Here is a 19,605-nt window from a genome sequence, read left to right on the forward strand (position 1 = left end):
TTACAAAGCCATCCACAACTCTGCCCCCAGCTACATCACTAACCTGATCTCAAAATATCAACCTAGCCGCTCTCTTCGGTCCTCCCAAGACCTCCTGCTCTCTAGCTCCCTTGTCACCTCTTCCCATGCTCGCCTCCAGGATTTCTCCAGAGCTTCTCCCATTCTTTGGAACTCTCTACCCCAATCTGTCCGACTGTCCCCTAATCTATCCATCTTTAGACGATCCCTGAAAACCCTTCTCTTTAAAGAAGCCTACCCGGCTACTAACTAATAACGCTGTTTCTCTTGCTCCATCAGCGCATCCCCCACAGCTATTGCCTTTTGTATCAATTGACCCTCCCTTTTAGATTGTAAGCTCTAACGAGCAGGGCCCTCTGATTCCTTTTGTTCCAAATTGTAGTGTAACTGTAATGTCTGCCCTCATTTTGTTAAGCGCTGCGCAAACTGTTGGCGCTATATAAATCCTGTATAATAATAATAATAATAATGACAAGTCGCACCCTATTCCTGGCACTGGAACAGTTCATATCGTTGCAACTCAAGTTGCAGCAACTTTGAAAAAGGTACCTGCACTACTTTTTTTGGCGTCTTTATTGCAACTTGCATTAACGTTTGTTAAATGAAGTTGCAAGTCGCAATAAAATCGGAGGTTCACACTGATCTGCAGAAGTAGCGCAATTTTAAAGCTGCACTGGTGTGAACCAGGGCTTAAGCAGTTAATGTTAATAGAATTAGGATACAATGCACTAAGGCTCAGTTCACAAATACGTGAATTGGATGCGTTTCGAACCTCATCCAATTTACATGACATGTGAAAGAACATTGCTTTCTATTGTGCCTGTTCACATATGTCTAGTGCAGTTGGAGTGCGAATTCAGTGCGTTTTCAGGCATATTGACTTCTATGGGAACACTTCTGAATCACACCTCATTCAGTTGTGAACAGGATAAAATCCTGACCTGATACTGATGCAATCCTGACCTGATACTGATGCAATCCTGACCTGATACTGATCAAAAACTGACCGGAATTGCTGAACAACTACTTTGTCAATTAGCTGTGAAAACGGAGCTTCAATTCGCACCACACATGTGTGAACCCAGCCTTATGGACCTGTGTAAAGGCTTGACGAAAAATAGCATCTCTTGACGGCACCAATGGCAGCCTTTTTCTCAGCACATGTGCTTTGCAGCAAAGCCTTATTGGCTCCTGATCTTCCTTCCTCAGGGAAATTTCAGTTGTTACATTGGTAACATTAATGCTTTTTTAAAGAACACATAACAATATTATTTGCTTTTTTAACCATTTGCCGCCCGCCCACCCACCGTCAAATGACGGCGGATCGGTGCAGCTCTTGTTCTGGGACACCGTCACATGACGGTGCACTAGAAAGGCCTCTCTTCCACACCCGCGGGGGTGCGCAGTGCGGCGATCCTGGCCGCGATGTGTTGCTAGGACACGGCGCGACCCCAATCTTGGTAAAGAGCCAATGACATGACTCTTTACCCATGTGATCGGCTGTGTCCAATCACAAGCCGGTCACATGTAAATGAGGAAGTGCTGATTATCGGCTCTCCTCGCCTCACACTGTCAGAGTGTGTGGCAAGGAGAACCGATCAGAGGCTCCTCCTCAAAGGGGAGCCAGGGACAGGTAATCAGGGCACTGATCATCAGTGCCCTGATTACTGTAAAGTAAAAAAACATGCCCATCAGTGCCCACCGTGCCCACCATCAGTGCCCACAATCAGTGCCCATAGTGCTGCCAGTCAGTGCCCATCAGTGCATGTCATCTGTGCTGCCCATCAGTGCCCATCAGTGCCACCCGTCAGTGATCATCAGTGCCACCCGTCAGTGATCATCAGTGCCGCCCGTCAGTGACCATCAGTGCCACCCGCCAGTGCTGCCTCCCTGTGCCCATCAGTGCCACCTCTCAGTGCCCACCAGTGCCACCTTTCAGTGCCCATCAGTGCCACCTATCACTGCTCATCAGTGATGCCTATCAGTGCCACCTATCAATGCCCATCAGTGCTGCATATTAGTACCTCCTCATCAGTGCCAATGAGTGGCACCTCATCAGTGCCCATCAGTGCAGCCTATCAGTGCCCATCAGTGCCGCCTCATCAGTGCACATCAGTACAGGAGAAAAATGACTTATTTTCAAAATGTACCCACAGAAAAAAAGAAAAACTTTTTTTTTTTTTCAAAATTTTCTGTCTTTTTTTTTGTAAGAAAAAAAAAACCCAGCGGTACAGTGTAGCATGACCGCGCAATTGTCATTCAAAGTGTGACAGCGATGAAAGCTGAAAATTGTCCTGGGCAGGAAGGGGGTGAAAGGGCCCTGTATTGAAGTGCTTAATATTGGTTAATATTTGTACCTAACATTCAGCTTTAAAGTCAATTCAGAAGGAACATGAGTGTAGCACAGCTCCAGTGTGATGTGTACCATTATTGCTTCATCCATTGACTTCAGGCATAAGTGAATATACAGTTAAACCTTGGTTTGAGAGTAACTTGGTTTAAGAGCGCTTTGCAAGACAAGCAAAATTTTCAAATAAATTTTGACTTGGTTTACAAGCGATGTCTTGATATACAAGTAGCTTCAAGTCACAGCTGAGTATAAAAGAGAAGAGAGGAGCCTCTAAGTGTAGCAATATGGTTACATTTAATGAAGGTACAACATTTAGCAACTCACATGGTTGATGATTGGAACAGGCACATCTAAGTATGCAGGCATCCAGGCTAAAGCTGTCCACATAGACCATCCTCTGCACCGCCATCTACGTCATCCCTTCCATGCTGCCCCTCGCTTTTAGATCCCTTTACTGCAGTGGTCTTCCCGGTCAGGATTACAGACTGGCAGCCGGCGGTGCAGAAGATAGTCCATGTGGACAGCTTTACCCCGGATGCCTGCATACTTAGATGTGCCTGTTTTATTCATCAACCATGTGAGTTGCTAAATGTTGTACCTTCATTAAATGGAACCATATTGCTACACTTAGAGGCGCCTTTCTTCTCTTTGATACTCTGTAGCTCCTACTGGATTTTGCTTCTTATCCCCTTGTGGAAGTGGCTATTTGTGGATGGACATTTTATGGTTATATAACCTATCGCAATGCTATAATCTTTTTATATGGACTATAAACTGAAGGACTTATGAATAAATGGTTGTGGAACGAATCATCTGAGTTTCCATTATTTCTTATGGGGAAATTTGCTTTGATATAAGAGTGCTTTGGATTACAAGCATGCTTCCGGAACGAATTATGCTCGCAATCCAAGGTTTTACTGTACATTTAAATGGCAAGATGTGCTCAATATGAATATTTCAGAACAGAGTGGTGATTGACATGTTACAGGACACCTCCTCTTTTTGAAGTCGAGTAATAAAATCAATATTCAACAGTTGTGAAAAGAGAATTCAACAAAAGGATTACAGCAATCTTATCAGTCAAATGTTGAATGACATTTGCTCAGTGGACTGAAGATATTTTCCTTAAAAAAGCCCGTTGTTTGACACCCACCTAATCAAAGTGTCATTGGCATTCCCTTAAACTACACTGTGCTGATAGCTGATGTTACAGGGTCAAGCTGGGAGCTGTCAATCAGATGGAAATTAGCTGTCAATCTCAGGCCTGTGCTGCTATTTGTTGCCAAGGAGCAGTGAGCATAGATCACAAACAATGGATCACATTATATACAATATACTGTATACTGTATCTATTGTGTTGCAAATTTTTTTCCTGGAAATCCTGAAATCCTGCTAATAACAGCACTTCCCGTTGGAGGCTTATTACATTAACCGCTTGCCGACCGCTCACATTGAGCGTACTGCGGCAAAGTGGCTCGATATCGTCCAGCGACGTAGACCACAGCGGGAGTCGGGCCAGGGGAGGAGCGGCGGTGATCGAGTGTAGAGATCTCCTAAGTGACAGACAGGGACAGATTGCAGGATTCAGCATAGCTGAACCTGCGATCTGTCCCTGTGTCACGCAGTCCCCTCCCCCACACACATCAGTAAGCACCAGGCATACATTAACCCATTGATCACCAATAAATGTTAACCCCTTCCCTGCCAGTGTCATTTTTACAGTAACAGTGCATATTTATAGCACTGATTACTGTAGTAATGTCACTGGTACCCCCAAAAGTGTCAAAAATGTCAGTCAAGGGTCCGATATGTCTGCCGCAATGTCGCAGTCCCGCAAAAAAAAAAAAAAAAAATCGCAGATCGCTGCCATTGCTAGTTAAAAAAAAAACAATAAAAATTACATAAATTTCCCGTAGTTAGTAGCTGCGATAAACCAATCAAAATACGCTTATTGCGATTTTATTTACCAAAAATATGTAGCAGAAAACAAATTGGCCTAAAATGTTAAAAAATTTTGATTTTTACATTTTTTTTGGGGAATTTTATATAAAAAAAATGTGAAAAATATTGTTATTGTTTCAAAATTGTCGCTCTTTTTTTGTTTATAGCGCAAAAAGTAAAAATCGCACAGGTGATCAAATACCACCAAAAGAAAGCTCTATTTGTGGGGAAAAAAAGGATACCAATTTAATTTGGGTACAGCATCGCACGACCGCGCAATTGTCCGTTAAAGTAACGCAGTGGCGAATCGCAAAATATGGCCTGGTCAGGAATGGGGTAAAATCTTCCGGTCTTAAATCGGTTAAAAATACGCTCATTGAGAATTTTTTTGTCAAAGACATGTAGCTAAATACATTTTGGCCTAAATATATGACAAAAATTGAATATATTGGATATTTTTTAACTGTCAAAGTAGAAAAATATTGTTATTTTTTCCTTTTTATTAATATCACAAAAAATGAAAAGCGCAGAGGTGATCAAATACCGCCAAAAGAAAGCTCTGATTGTAGGAAAAAAAGGATGTAAATTTCGTTTGGGTACGGCGTTGCATGACCGTGCAATTGTCAGTTAAAATCACACAGTGCCGAATCGCAAAAAGTGGCCTGGACGTAAAGCAGGAAAATCCTCCGGTGGTAAAGTGGTTAAAGTATTACTAAACCCGCAAAATTAAAATCAGTCTGTATGTGCAGTAAAGCATGCTTGTTATACTCATTGTGGAACCTAAGGGGTTAATCCTCCGCATTGTGAAACAAAAGGCTGTTTGATCTTGTCTTCTCTGATCCTTCCCTTATTCCACAGTCCCCATTCCATCTCTTGTTAGAACAGAACCTTGAAGGCACTCTGCACATGCTCAGTTTGGTGTGTATTGCTAGAGGGTTTTTTTTTTTTTCTTGGGAGAGTGCATGTGATCAGTACTGTCCAGACAGAGGGTCAGGGGTCTTGCAGCCTGAAAGGACAGACAGAGTAGAACTAAAACTCCTCCTACAAGCTTTAACCAGACACTGATAGAAGTCACAAGACTGCTATATACTGCTGATGATAAAAGTTATTTAGCAGTTTATGCTCAGTAAAATAATTGCATTTCCATGTTCTGTGTACTGTGGGAGACCAGATATAAGGAATACAGGGTCCTGGGTTTAATAACATTTTAAAGTGTATTTACATAGGTGCAGTCACATTTAAAAAAAAAAAAAAATACTATATGTTTGTTATGTGTTCCCATTCACACAGCATACCATTTTTTAATATATATTTTTTATCTATGTTTCTCTAGAGGAGGTATCATGTAAGGATTCAAGCTTTTCTTTTAAACAATATTAGAGTGAGCCTATCCCAAGTCTGTCCTCATGAACATACAATGCAAGAAGCCCAGCCTACACACTTCGTTAGGACAGACAGTGTTCAAATCTAGTTACAACTGATAATGACAATCTGCATACACAGTACAGACAGGGTTAGTTATGGCAAATACAGCTTCCCAGCCCTCTTGTAAGCAAAGAGAATTACCTAGGATTTTCCTTGCTAAAGGGTCCAGAGCAGAACATCTAAAAAACCTAAGCTGATTTTTATAAATATTTGTTTAAGTTATGCAATGTGAATACGGACACTTAAGCAATATAAAGTAGTTGTTATCCCAATTTGGCTGCAAAAGTGGAAATACAATTTAAAAAATAAAAACTGCAGAGGTGATCAAATACCACCAAAAGAAAGCTCTATCTGTGGGAAACAAGGATATCAATTTTATTTGGGCACAGTGTCGCACAACCGCGCAATTGTCAGTTAAAGTAATGCAGTGCCCTATCGCAAAAAATGGCTTGGTCATAAAGGGGGGTAAATCTTCCGGAGCTGAAGTGATTAAAAAAAAACAGTTATATTCCTGAAATGCTGGGATTGCTATCTGTCACATTTGCTTGTGTCCTCTACCAAACTTTCAAACCATCAAGTGGCTGGTGTCATAACTGATCACATGTGCAGCACCATGGCAGTTGCAGATCAAACAGAAGCAGCTTCCCTGGCTGTAAAGGATAGCAGGGAATAATTCCGCTTTAACCACTTAAGCCCCGGAGGATTTGGCTGCTCAATGACCAGGCCCTATTTTGCGATTCGGCACTGCGTGACTTTAACGGACAATTGTGTGGTCGTGCAATGCTGTACCCAAAATAAATTGTTGTCCTTTTTTTCCCACAAACAGAGCTTTCTTTTGGTGGTATTTGATCACCTGTGTGATTTTTATTTTTTTGCGCTATAAACAAAAAAGAGCCACAATTTTGAAAAAATAACAATATTTTTCAAATTTTTTTATATGAAATTCTCAAAAAAAAAAAATGTAAAAATGAAATTTTTTTAACATTTTAGGCCAATTTGTTTTCTGCTACATGTTTTTGGTAAAAATAATTGCAATAAGCGTATTTTGATTGGTTTGCGCAAAAGTTATTGCGTTTACTAACTACGGGAAAGATATATGTCATTTTTAAAGTTTTTTTTAAAACTAGTAATGGCGGCAATCTGCGTTTTTATTTTGCGGGACTGCGACATTTTGGCGGACAGATCGGACCCCTAACTGACATTTTTGACACTTTTGGGGGTACCAGTGACATTACTACAGTAATCAGTGCTATAAATATGCACTGTTACTGTAAAAATGACACTAGCAGGGAAGGGGTTAACTTTATTGGTGATCAAGGGGATAAGTGTGTCCCTAGGGGCGTGATTCTAACTGTTAGGGGGCGTGGCTAGTGAAGTAATCACAGAGACATACGATCCTACATAGCAGGATCGCATAGCCTCTGTCATTTCTTCAGGGAGAATGACAGACGGCTTTGTTTACATCAGCCGCCTGCCTTTCTCCCTCTCCTGAGGGAGATGGCGAGTGGCCGGCGGACATCGGAGCGGCCGGTCACACATGCTGGCTAGGCAGGGAACGAGCGGGGGCTCGTGGGCGAGCGACGTAGCCCTACATCACTTTGCCTGTAGGGGGCTGACTGCGGCAGTAAATAGTCGTGCGGCGGTCGGCAAGTGGTTAAAGGATAGCTCCACTTTAAAATAAAGAAAAAATAATATAGTGCATACAAGTCATATTGTAATTAAATGTTATTAAAAATTGCATTTCCTTTTTAATCTGCAGCCCCTGTAATTTTCTGAAAATGCAATGCAATATGGCCACCTGGAGGTGTTCTGTACACAAAATGTGTACAGAACGCCCCCCCCCCCCCCCCAAACATAATTTCCTGCTTGTGTGATTGGCTCACCAATTTCCCCAGATATCTGCCTAAGACACAAGTCAGATTTTAGGCATCCCCTCCACCAAAAATGTAATTTTCGGTGAGATACTCCCAATAGGAACACGTCTAAAGGGATGCAGGCCCAGCAGCTTTCCTCATTACTGCTCTGCAACAAAGGTTGTTATAAATCTTGCAATGTACAGAGATCACCCAGAGGGAAATTTTTTTTCTCAACAACAGTGGAATTACACTTTAAGGATGTCAGCAGATCGGCCTCTACAAACTCAGCAGTGCCTAAAAATGCCTAAAAATAGAGAGCAACTAAGCATGTGCAGCTCAGGGTGAAACAGTATATTATGGGATTTAACAAAGTACAGACATTTATTTTTAATGTTTTTTTTTATAGCTATACCTGCAAAATGGGCCAGCCTGAAGTGATCTATCAGGACTTTATTTTCTGACTAAGTTTCCACTTGAAGCCATTGTCTCGCAATTAGCAACAGAGTCATCAGCCTGACATGCAGCTCCATTAGGTTGCCTATGCTGTCTGTGACAAACGCCCCTTTGCCTGGACATTCCCCACGGGCTCCTGGAGGAGTGTGGAGGCTAGCCTCATGCCTACTGACTATGGGCCCTGGCTTTTAAGGGAACACTACTCTTTGTGAGGTGTATGCTAGGGGCACAGGGTAACAGAGAAAATGATGGACAACCACTTAATGGACACTGAGAATATGGTTTTGATTACTTTAAATGGGACAGTAATATTTATCCACAATATCCTTAAAGAAATCTATGATACATTAATTCCACTGTATCAGAATAATAGAACATTGTATGAGCTTTGCCTCATAGACTATTGTAGACAATTGCCATTAAGTCTGTGACTTCTGAATAATCAAAGCAGTGCTTAGATGTGGATTCCAAGTACTTCAATGTAGGACACAGACAGTCTGCTACTGGGGTCTTCTGCTATTGTCTGTTTAAAAGGGGGGTGTTCTGTGTTTATACTAAGGATAATGTGTAATGTACTTTGTTTTAGTCTTGTTGCAGTGCTGAGTTAATTAGCATGTTAAATATAACATTGTCTGGGTCTGGATTCCAATTCACCTATTGTTCCTGTCCATATGGCTAGGTAATTAGCTCAGGTTAATTATGTTTCTGTATACAATTTCATCTTCTGTATACAATTTCATCTGCATATGATAATGTAATCAGGCACCTGACCTGGTGTGTTTATGGGAGTGTCATAGGCATGTTTACTGTGTCTCTGTATTGTGTAAATGTGGGCCATTGAGCTTGGATTAGAGAGACTTGTTTTACCCTTCATCAAGTCTAGGCTGATGTTTGGGAAACCGGGAGCTCTAATCACTACATCACTTGGGATTTGGGGGACTTACAACGGATATACCGGAGTATTGGGAATCCGTTACATGGTCTATTAGGTAAGCAGCCCTACAGCCAACTGACGAAGCTCACTTGTATCTGGACTTTGCAAAGGCCTTTGAAACCGTTCCCCACAAACGCTTACTGTTCAAACCAAGGAAGGTAGGTATGGATCATAAGGTGAGTACCTGGATAGAGAACTGGCTGCAGGGGAGGTTGCAAAGGGTGGTGATTAATGGGGAGCACTCAGATTGGGCGGGTGTGGAAAGCGGGGTCCCCCAGGGTTCTGTCCTGGGGCCAATCCTGTTTAATTTATTTATAAATGATCTAGAGGAGGGGATATTGAGTAAAATCTCAGTATTTGAGGATGATACTAAACTAAGCTTGCCAATATCTTCTGGGCAGGATGTGGAAACCTTACAAGCGGACCTTAACAAAATAATGGGGTGGGCAACTACATGGCAGATGAGGTTTAATGTTGAAAAATGTAAAGTAATGCACTTGGGTGCCAGAAACCAGAAAGCAAGCTACTCACTAGGGGGGGGGGGGGGGGGACTTCTGGGTGAATCTAAGATGGAAAAGGACCTGTGGGTACTGGAAGACAATAGGCTTGGCAGTGGCATGCAATGCCAAGCCGCTGCAAGCAAAGCCAACAGAATACTGGGATGTATAAAAAAGGGGATTCACTCCAGAAATAAAGAGATTATTCTTCCACTCTACAAGATTCTGGTCTGGCCACATCTGGAGTATGCTGTCCAGTTCTGGGCACCGGTCCTCAGGAAGGATGTGCTGGAACTGGAGAAAGTCCAGAGAAGGACAACAAAAATAATTAGGGGAATGGAGGACATCAGCTATGAGGAAAGACTACAAGCACTGAACTTATTCTCTCTGGAGAAGAGACGATTGAGGGGGGGATATGATATCAATGTACAAATACTGTACTGGCAACCCTAGCATATGGAAAAACCTATTCAGATAAAGGAGATACAATAAGACACGTGGCCACTCACTAAGACTAGAGGAAAGGCGGTTTAACCTTAAAATACGCAGGGGGTTCTTCACTGTAAGAGCGGTAAGGATGTGGAATTCTCTTCCGCAAGCAGTCGTATCAGCAGGGAGCATTGATAGTTTCAAAAAACTATTAGATGGGCACCTTAAAGACCACAACATACAGGGGTATACAATGTACGGTTAACAGCAAACACACACACACATCATAGGTTAAACTGGATGGACTGATGTCTTTTTTCAACCTCACTAACTATGTAACTTTGTAACGTGGCAGGCTGACAACGCTGCTGCAAATTGCAAGGCAATGACTTTGCGCTGTCAGCCTGCAGCAGGAACTGCTGTTTAACTTTGCATTTTTTTCATTTTATTTTGAGAATGTAATGATACACAACATAGGATTTCCAATATAACTCACTGGTGTCCTGCTGCTAACTTATCATAAATAATTAAAGAGGATTCTGAAGAGTTCTGGCTTGCTTGGTTTTAAAATCCTTCTCTTACAAGTCAATGGATTGGATTAATGTAAAATGCCTATTTTTATAGCTGCTTCACATCCAAGATGCAACATACAGAAGTGAAGGAGATGGCAGGATTGCATTGAAAGATATTCCCTCCTAGCCAGAACCATTAAACCGAATGCATTTCAAGCTTTGAGGTTAAAGTGAACTCGTTCATTTAAAATACTGGGACTTCTATGATGAGAATGAATCTGTGGAATAAATTTACCCAGCTGCAAATACTAGAATCAGGAGAGACAAGTACAGCCCTGTGTTCAAAGGATTGGAGCAATTTCACACATTTCGGATCACTTGGTTTAACTTGACAATAAATATCACTTTTACAGTGCTGCACACTGAAGTAAATTAAGTAAATCTCATGACAGAACCATGGAGGATGGCAGTGTTGACGTCCTTTTGAAAATAGTTGCTGGGCAACCAGAACGCGCAGATCTGAATAGAGCCTCAAAGTATATGTCTGGGCAAAATAAAAAAAGATATTCAGTACATTTCCGCAATACATGTACATTTCACAATGTTTTATCCATTTAATAATTTTGCAAGTACAAAAAAAATACCCATTGATCTCCCTCATACTAAGTGTTTTCCATTTAGGGCACTTTGAATTTACTTAGTAGTAACTTCCTGATTGAGGTGACAACACTGTGCCTCTGCTGCATTTAAAGCAGAGTCCCCCCCAATGAAAAAATGAAAAGTAGGCAGCTACAAATACTTGGATCAGCTCTGGTGTGCTTCTGCCGCCATTCAAGGTAAGGGAAACTGGCAGTGAAGCCTTTCGGCTTCACAGCTGGCTCCCTACTGCGCATGTGTAAAGCGCACTGCGCTTTCTAATTGGCCTGGCAACGGAGGAAGGCGGAGGGGGGCCGAACTTCTGAGGGACAGAGCCACGAAGCTGTCTCCCGGAAGTGGGGAAGGGTACCTGTCAAAAATAGGCACCCGTTCCCCTCTCTGCCCTGAAAGGTGCTAAATGTGGCACCGGAGGGGAGGAGGACGCATATAAGCAGAAGTTCCACTTTTGGGTGAAACTCCGTTTTAAAGTGTAAGTTCACCTTTTTACAGAAAATGAAAGGGTGAACTAACCCCCTATACTGGTCAGTCTTGGTCAGTGGTGTTGGCAATTAATAACTTTTTATTAGCATCACATCCCCATATCCAGGTGCTAGTAAACCAACTTACAAATTAGAACACGATTAAAAAAGTATACAAGGATAACAAGAACATGTTATTATAATGTTTTAGCATGGAATTTTTTAATTTTGTAACTGAATAAACTTTGTATTTTTTAAATCATGTTCTAAGTGCTGGGGTGCAGGGGCTGACTGGCAGCTTTCGGCCCAGGGGGCAAGTACAAACCAGAGGCCCATGGTGCAGCGACTCAGCCCTCCTCCCAGCCTCCTCCTGACCCCCATTCCAGGCTAAAGCTCTGCTCTAGGTACTCTCTACCCACTGGCCGAATATAGGTTCCTGACCCGGCTACCAGGGGTGCTCAGGGGGAGCTGGGACAGCTTGGTCTGGGGGTCACCAGGGGAGGAGAGTCTCCAGTGGGGTATAGAAACGGCCTCTGCTCTGCCACAGTTTACACCATCCATGCTGGCGGGGGGGAGGCCTGCACTCTGTCCTTGTCTTCATCCTGCACTCAGTAGGTCAGAGGTGGGGACTTTTTACTTCTCATTACGAGGAATCCTTTAGGCATGTCTGTGGCAGAAGCGGTGCAGCCTTTTTATGGGGCATCAGAATTGCCCCCCTGCCCCCTGGTCCAGTCCTCCCCTGCTGGAGTGCGTTCTTGACCACAATGTGATGTTCCTAGGGATAGTGAGATCACAAGACTGTTTTAGGCTGCTTTCCTGGAGTCTAGCTTTAGGTTTAGTTCCATAAATGCTTCCTGTAGGGCTTCTAGGGGATACTGCAATCTTTTGTGACTTGATTCAACCAACCTCTCCAGTGCGTGCAATTGAGGCTACCACAGGTTCACTAAGAGTGGGATTCTAGAATCGTGGAACACCGTAAAGTTTGGTATATTGGCCTCATATTTAAAACTATTTAGAAAAAATGTAAACGATATAGACATAAATATGGGGATTTTAGTTGGCAGGGCAAGGAGGTTTAGAAAGCTAATCAATAAGACCATGCCATCATGCAAATTAGGGCTGCTAACTAGGTCGGGTTTGTCAAAGGCAAAATTACGCAGTTATCTGCTCTTTGAGGGTTTTTCTTAGGATCATGGATTCAAAGTCACAAATGATTTTGCCATGATTTCCACAGGTGGCATAGGTCAGCTTAAGGCCCCTTTCACACTGGTGTGCTTTTGCCGTGCTAAAACACACCTTTCCAGTGTGACAAAAGCGCATGAAATGTATTTAGTTTAAAGCGGAGTTGCGGCCTATTTTGCAACTTTAGTGATTCCTGGAGTGCTCGCTATGCTGATCAACAATTGGGCATTTCCAATTTTTTTTCGGGGGTCCCTTACTTTATTTTTAGGCCACTGACATCACTTCCGCCTTTGCACTGCATCCTGGGAGCTGTTTGTCATCACTCCCAGGAGGCTGGAATCAGGAAGAACTCCTAGAACACTTCCTGGAATCAGGAAGGACACAGCAGATTACACTGCGGCTTCAGATGCCCACATCCAAGATGACCACGCTCAGACAGCGTTTTTAAAAGTAAGATTTTGACTAAAATACAATACTGTACCTTGTAAGTATGAGAATAGCGGTTCTTTAAAGGGTGATGATGGATTAGTATTATAGGGGTATTTTTAGTTAAAAAAGGTATTTGAGGCCAGGGCTCCGCTTTAAATCTAATGTAACCCTTTACATTGCTGTGCTGCGTCTGTGTTGCATTTTGAAAAGCCCTGCAGGCTGCATCTTCGGTGTGCTTTTCAGAAGTACACCAAAAATGCACCTTCCATTGTAAGTCAATGGGAATGCTTGAAAATCACACCGCATTCGCATTTTTGGTGCCTTTATTGAGTCATATGTCCATGTTTCACAGATGCATGCTGGGAGTCAGGAAATCAGAAAACGCATCGAAAACACATAAGCATATTAAAAATGCAATATACGTTTTTGAAAAAAGCATACTACATTTTTCAACCCACCGATTTCAAAGTGCCCTAAATGAAAAATGCTTATGTGTAATGAACCTGCAAATGACGTTTGTGGATGTGAACATTAAATGTGCTAAGAAGAAATACTGATGATGCATTTAACATTCACAAACATGTCCACGACGAAGATGAATGAATCTTCCTTCACGGTGTTTGGTAGCTGCCAGGGCATAACAGAATCTATATATTTTTGGTAAATGGCTCTAGTTGTAAAAAAAACCCCTTGGGGTAGCCAAATACTGCATAAAACAGCATGTGTGCCAAAAAAAAAAACTATAAAACTAAATCAAATATCATTTAATGAAGCATTTCTTTATGTCCAGCTGACTTTACTAGCTACAGTATTTATGGATCAGCCATTTAGTAATGGCTAAAATACAATCTCCCCTTGCTTCTATGTAAATTAAAAAGCACTAACATGAAACGCCATTCACAAGGCTGCAGAACTCAAGCTTGCAGCTAGGCAGATGTGTATTAAGTTTTGCAGTCATGGATGAGTTTCCTCCCAAGGCTTGGAACGTTGTCACCAGCCCCCTCTTCCCTTGGAGGACCCCGATCCTTCAGGCACTTCTTTTTCAATTCGAACACTCCCAAAATAGGATATCCTATATAACGAATTCCGCATTGCAGCTTATTCTTTTCCCTATGGCCATCATTGATTAACCAAATGAAAAAGCATGTTCATATTTGTAACACTAGAAATAGATAACTTAAATACATCTGTTATTACTTTAAACTTGATCAACAGATAACATGACTCTAAAATAGGCACCTTCAGGTATATGCATGTAGGTATCGTTATGGGCACTTAAAGAGCCCTTAAACCTGGATCTCCTAGTCCAAATACTGACTTTAGACCTAGAATCTGAACTTTGGCCCTAGTCAGTCCTTCCTACGTCTCTTTATTTGTCTTTGAAGACACCCATAAAATTCTGGGACCAGTAATGGGAGAATTTCAAGCTTATACAGAGCTAAAGACACACAATCCAACTTTTGCCCTAACTAATCAAGCCTTCCTATAGGTCAAGAAACTCTCCAAGATGGAGAATCAGAAGATGGGAAGTAGCAGGACAAACTCAATTTCTACAGGAAAAGTAGAGGTTTGCTTGTAAATCCAGCTGCATATGGAGTGGAAAGATACAAAGGTGAGATGTAGATTAACTAATTTACCAGCTGTGGACTGCAATTTTACCATTGGAAGATTTAAAAACCAGTGAAACTTCCGTGCTATCTATTTATAAAATAAATAAATAATAAATATATAATGTGATTTCCTATAAATGTCGCAAGGTGAATTGAATTAAAATGAAGGGCGCTGCTCACCTCTACATGCATTCCCGCAAGGACAAGTAAACAATTATCAATAATTATGCAGCACTCCCTAAAATATATGATATATGATCCTGTATAAAACTCAAGATACAACAAAAAGCTTTATACATACACACAGTGCAAGTGCTCCTGCTAGGCGAACTAGGCAGCCACCTAGGGAGCACTGCTGCCTAGGTGGCACAGGAATGGCCGCTGACTTCCCCTCTAGCCTGGCTGGGGAACATGAGGGGCTGAAGAATGTCTGGTGGGCACAGCTGGGGAGGCGGAGGACAGTGGGGAGGGGATCATGGGGAGCCGGACCAGGCAGGCACAGCTGAGGAGGACAGTGGGAAGGAGAACCAGACAAAGTGAGTACAGCAGAGGAGGACAGAGGAGAGGGAATCATGGGGAGCCGGACGAGGGGGGCACAGCTGGGAGGTGGGCACCATCAGATCTCGAGGCATAGGTGAAACTATCCTGCCTGGTGAGTCTGCTCTGACCCTGTTCCCTGTTGTAGTCACCTGCACCCTGGGCAAGACTAGCACGGCCCCCCTCCCACCAGGCTGAGGGGGGCGGGGGAGGGCACGAAAAATAGTCAAGCACCCGCCCAGCATATACACACACATATCTACAGTATGTACATATATATATATATATATATATATATTCATGTTGTATAGTGAGTTTTATACAGGACTACTGGGAGATTAGTATTCGGGGGATAAACTGCTTAATTTCTTTTCTTTGGAACCTCCAAGACTGTGTGTAATGTTATGGATGGGGTAAAACAGGAGCTCCTTCACTACATCGAAAAATGCAGAGTGGATAATTACCGTATCCATGAGATCCACATGTAACATTCACATATGAGGTGTGTATGGCTTCCTGATGGCCGTGTTTCTGACAAATGGGACTGGAGTGCCCCTGTCTGAACCAACAGAAAGGCTAACAGTGGGGAGCCTGACCTGCAAGCTTTGCTTGAGAATGGTTAAGAAATTCCTTGTGAGTTCACATGAGAACAGTTACCAAGTTGCCTGTGGAGTCACCCAAGGACTGTTGCCAAGATAAAGCAAAAACAAAAAAAACAAAAGCGTTGAAATTAGTAGTGTGTTAAAAGCACCCTCTAGTCCAAAATGATCAAACTGTATTTGGAAATGAATTCCAATGACATATATTTAAAACCCATATAGACCAGTTGCATCTTAATTAAAATCATTAATGTGTTTCCACATAGAATTCTCATAAGTATCTCAGTCTTGGTCTCACCCTCCTGTAGTCTCCTGCACAGAAGAACTCACACTAACAGGTAAGATCACTACTGTGAACTAATTTGGGCTCCACTGGAATTGACAGGCATGTGCACAAGAGAAGAGAACATACATTGACCTCGCTGATATGCTGCTGCTCTTTCACTGTCCTATCATAGACTGAGGTAGGTTCTGGACTAGTGTGTGGGGCATGTGTGGGACTAGTAAGCAGATATAGGAGGAGTCCCTGTATAGTGCAGTTCAAGCAGTTTTTCTGCAGTTAGCACATCTCTCACATGTAAGCAGTGGCGGCCTGTCTATAGGGGGTGCAGGGGCGCTACCTCCCCTAAAAAAAAAAATTAAATTTTTAACCCACTAGGGGCGCCGGACCTAGTGGTGGGTATGGAGTGGGTGAGGTTTTCCACCCCACGTGCGGCGGGCAGAGGCGCTGATTGGCGGCCTTCTGGGGGGTCATCGGGGCGCAGAGCAATGCGCCCCGACACTCCCCCACTAGTCCTGTCCTGGCAGTGATTGGTCCAGACTCCAGCCTGGACCAATCATGCAGGACATCCCGGATGACGTCGCGGTGCGTGCGTCAGTCACTCACCGAGTCACCGTCCGTCACCTTTCCGCCCACCGTCAGAGAGAAGAGGAGCAGCGGCGTGGTCGGTCGCTTCAGCAGCACACAGCAGCAGTCGGTCCGGTCTGGTCGAGGAGGAGTGAGTCAGCCCGAGCCCGAGCCAGCCCAAAAGCAGGTAAGTGAAGAATGACTGAAGCAGCCGCCTCTGCATGTAAGGAGTAAGTATCTCCAATGGTTAAGAGAGGTTGGATTTATCCTTCATTTTATGGATAGTGTAGGACTCACTGACAATGGCGTACTTTGACGTAGTGGTGGGCTTGAGCACGATATGGCCATATGGTGGGACCAAATCCCCATTTTTACTCATTTTTGATCAGGTCTTAGAAGCCTTGTTATATTTGATAGTCATTTCTTTTGTATGTGTGCGCTATCCTTTGCAGTTATATATGTATATTGGTTTTTATAGCAGCACCAGCTTTAGAAATGCATGTTTAGGGTGTGCCCCCCAACCCTTTGTTTGTGATGCCATGTAGTTGACAAGCGGGGTGGAATACCCCTACTGATATACTGATCATTTTAATGTGATCACTTATAGTAACTTCTACTTATGCATTTTCTTTATCATATGCTCAGCATGAAATCCCAAGATGAGGGACAGATTACTTTGATGAAGGCTGCAAGTGTAAAAAACAAAAAATTAAAAGTACCTAAACTAAAGCTAAAATTTTTGTAGCTTTTAATAGATCAGAAAAGGGTTAAAACGAATGCCGCCCACTCATGCAGACTGGATAAAACAAACGGGTGAAATGCTCAGGCTGGAAAGATATACATATCATAGAGGATGTGCAGGCGAATTCTAGAAAGTTTGGTTCCCCTTGTTGGATACTCCGGGAAATGGCCCTCTCAATATAAAGGTGGTCAGGCTACTTCTCTGATTGGGAAGGTACGCCTTCCAATATTCATTTCTTTTTAAAGATCTGTGGTGATATTGTTTGGTGTGCATTTTACACTTAGGGCTTGTTCACACTTGACTAAATCTCTAGCGCTTAACAAACGATCTTATAGCGTTTGTATGGCGTTAGTATGGGCGTCAGACAGGCGTCAAAGAGTTTTAGTATGGGGAAATTTACCAGCGTTAAAAACAATCCATAAACACCCTATGCATGGTTTTGGCGCATTTCATGAGCATTAAAGCACGTTAAAACTGCTCCACAATGAAAAGTGACACTATTTTTAATGTGCTGAAACCGCACCAAAACCGCGCCGTAAACGCCTGCCAGAAGTGTTACTATAAACTTGAATGGGAGGCGCTGAAAGACTTCAAATGCCTCCTGACTTGACACGAGGCTTTAAATTTGAAGGGAAGCAACGCTAACGCTTCATATTTTGATAATGTGAACAGCAGAATGTGCTGTCTATTGTATCTTGTGCATAGGCGTTTGAGGGGCGTTTTTAACACCTCTCAAATGCCTGCTTTTATTGCCATTGTGAACTCAGCCTTATAGACGTACTGTAAATGTTTGGATGCTTAACAATCTTTGGATATATGGATTAGGGATAGACCGATTGTCGGCAAGGCCGATATCCACTTTCCCCGATATATCGGTATCGGCCCCGGAACTGGCAGATATTGCCAATATTTTTGTGACACCATTCTGCCTTCTTAGGCCGCCTCCCTCGCCTTGGACAGCCTCGTCTGGAGTCGGGACTAGTCTCGCGGGAGTGTATCACAGCGATACACCCACCCCCAGCAGCCCTGTGCCAGCCAGCCACCCACCCACAGCCCCAAAATATCGGTATCAGTATCGGCCCTGAAAAAGCCATATCTGTCTATCTATTGTTAGCATTGAATATGAGCATTCCATTGTCATGGTTACTCTGGAAACTGATTTTTTTTGTTGTTTTTTCTCTGTCAAATTTTAATAAACCATTTTCTGAATTAAAAAAAAAATAATGACAGGTTTTGCGGTCTCTGTACCATTGGGGAATTCTCCTTTCACATCCTGTTTCAGAGATGCAACAGGAAGTAAAAGGAAATCTCCCAAAATGATATGGAATTCCACTCCTAGATAGTTTTTCCATTGGAAGATTTCTCTTTCTCTCTTGTTCTGGGAACAACTCTAAAATTTTGGATTTCCCCTCACTTTCTTTCTCTAAGACAATGGTCACCGGGACAACTAAAGGGGTGAATATCCATATTGGGGAAACAGACAGCAATAACTCTTCCTCACTATATCTACACTAACAAAAAAAATGTGCCTACCTAGAGATAGACTTTTAAGTGGTTGTTAAGTGGCTTCTTCCCTTTGGGGCACTTGTGTGTGCTCCCTCCTGAGCCCTGCTACTGCATCCATTGACACATACAACGGTACTTGACCCCGCCCCGCTCCATCGTCACTGGCTTTGATTGACAGCAGTGGGAGCCCATGGCTTCTAGTGCCCTAGCAAAGCCAGTGAGACCCCAGTGAGGGGAGAGAAGAGTTACAGACATGCACAGGGCTGGATCGAATGAAGGGCTCAGGTACATAAAAGAGGGGGTGAGGGGGGATACTGATGCCTAAACATTTTTTACCTTAATGCAAGGAATGCATTGAAGTGGTTGTAAAGCCACTTTGTCATGATCATACAATCCCCCCTGTTAGATAAGGTGATGTGTCCCAGTATATGTGCTTTGAAAAAAAATATGCCGATTTCAATCTTATTTCAGAACCCCTGCCAGTGCTCACGCGACGGCTCGCTGCTCTTCTTTCCCAGTCTGACAATTACAGCAGGAGGGCCTGGTCACATGAGGGGTGCTGTGAAATAAGGAATAAAGCGACATATTCTGTATAAAGCACTTACAGTGGGCACATAACGTTA

General features: G+C 42.9%; 1 protein-coding gene across 1 annotated transcript in view; it reads right to left on the minus strand.

Annotated features, from left to right (window-relative positions):
* The window catches only part of RTN1 (reticulon 1), a 299,713-nt gene that overhangs the window by 148,249 nt on the left and 131,859 nt on the right, over positions 1-19,605 (minus strand). The gene's annotated exons all lie outside the window — the stretch shown is intronic.

The sequence above is a fragment of the Pelophylax lessonae genome, assembly GCF_965119305.1.
Source record: "Pelophylax lessonae genome assembly, chromosome: 13".
Lineage (NCBI taxonomy): Eukaryota > Metazoa > Chordata > Amphibia > Anura > Ranidae > Pelophylax > Pelophylax lessonae.